The 1,711-nt window shown below is 39.3% G+C and overlaps 1 pseudogene; it reads left to right on the top strand.

Moving 5' to 3' along the window:
- Positions 1 to 469: 469 nt before the first annotated feature.
- On the top strand, positions 470 to 935 carry LOC127194271 (60S ribosomal protein L21-like; annotated as a pseudogene).
- Positions 936 to 1,711: the final 776 nt, after the last annotated feature.

A 1,711-nucleotide genomic window follows, 5' to 3' on the forward strand; every position in this document is an offset into this window, starting at 1 on the left:
GCATATTATCAATAAAACAATGATTTAAAAAATAAATATATAACAAAGAAAAAGAAAATAAATGGCAAAAATATGCTAATGAGTATATGGGGGCAAATTCCTATTCACAATAGTGAACATAGAATGGTACAACCACTATGGAAATCTGTATATTTCTCAAAAAGAAGAAAACATATACTCCCTTATAAGTGGATATTAGCTCATCATAGATGTCCTCTGAGAGTCTCCACTCAGCATGGGGTCAGGACAGATGCTGGCAATTGGAACCGCTGCTGGACTCCAAGTGCCAGCCCCACAAGAAGACCATCAAAGCTGGCATATCTGGACACAAGGGTCCTACACAAATTGCTGGACTACCCAAGGACAATTCATGCAGTGAACCTAGACTACCTGTTCTGATCTAGCCAAGAGACAGCTTATTAAAGTACGCCTTTCGGCTGCAGCATCCATCTTGCAGAAACTCACCAAAATGACAAACACAAAGGGAAAAAGGAGGGACACTTGCTGTGTGTTCTCTAGGCCTTTTAGGAAACATGGAGTTGTTCCTTTGGCCACATACATGCGAATCTACAAAAGGGTGATATTGTAGACATCAAGGGAATGGGTACTGCTCAAAGAGGAATGCCCCATAAGTGTTACCATGGCAAAACTGGAAGAGTCTATATGTTACCCAGCATGCTGTGGGCATCATTTTGAACAAGCAGCTTAAGGGCAAGATTCTAGCCAATAGAATCAATGTGTGCATTATGCACGTCAAACACTCTAAGTGCAGGGACAGCTTCCTGAAGTGCATAAAGGAGAAGGAAGCCAAAGAGAAGGGCGTCTGGGTTCAGCTGAAGCCCCAGCCTGCACCACCCAGAGAAGCTCACTTTGTGAGGACTAATGGTAAAGAGCCTGGGCTGCTAGAGCTCATTCTGTATGAATTCATGGCCTAAAGTACAAAAAGAAATAAAGGGATCTGGACTGTGAAAAAAAATGAAGGAGTAGAAGAAGAAATAGGAGGAGAGGAGGAGGAGGAAGAGGAGGAAGAGCAAGAAAGAAAGAAAGAAAAAGGCATGTACCAGTACTTTTTATATAATTTCCGAAGTCTCACCGAACAGCAAGAATATCTTTATTTTAATGGTAAACCTAGGTTAAGTTAACTACACCAGAAAGTAGAGCACAGTCTACAGAAGCTATTACTTTTTTGATAGAACAGTCCTTTGCCATTTAGGAAAGTTTTTGTAACTCAAAACTCAAAGTACAAGTTGTGATACACTTTTGCTTCCCTCAATAAGGCACACACAATAAAATTATTTCTTATATTTTCTGGATGAATTAAACTTAGCATTCTATAACTTGCAGCATATTCTTCTTTTGTCTTAGCATTGTATTTTTTAACCCATAAGTCATTATCTCATTTATAAACTCAATGTAGAGTTAAAAGGAAAAAATAATTTCCAAATTTCACTTGGCAAGAAATAGCAGGTGGGACATTCTTTATTAAATCCATTCCTCTCATAAGGGATTGAAGATTCTATCTTTGCTCTCATGATACCCTGGTTGCTGCCTTGTCAATAAACATGGCTTCAGTTGCTGTGTGTTCTGCTTAAAGCAGCCCATTTGATCATAGTGTGCTCCCATGTTTGCTTTCAGGTGTCAACTATGCTCAGTATAAACCTATGAGCTGATTGATAGCTCTGCTGCAACCATCCATCAGTTTTCTTCATAT

Source organism: Acomys russatus, chromosome 10 (assembly GCF_903995435.1).
Source record: "Acomys russatus chromosome 10, mAcoRus1.1, whole genome shotgun sequence".
In the NCBI taxonomy this organism is placed as follows: domain Eukaryota; kingdom Metazoa; phylum Chordata; class Mammalia; order Rodentia; family Muridae; genus Acomys; species Acomys russatus.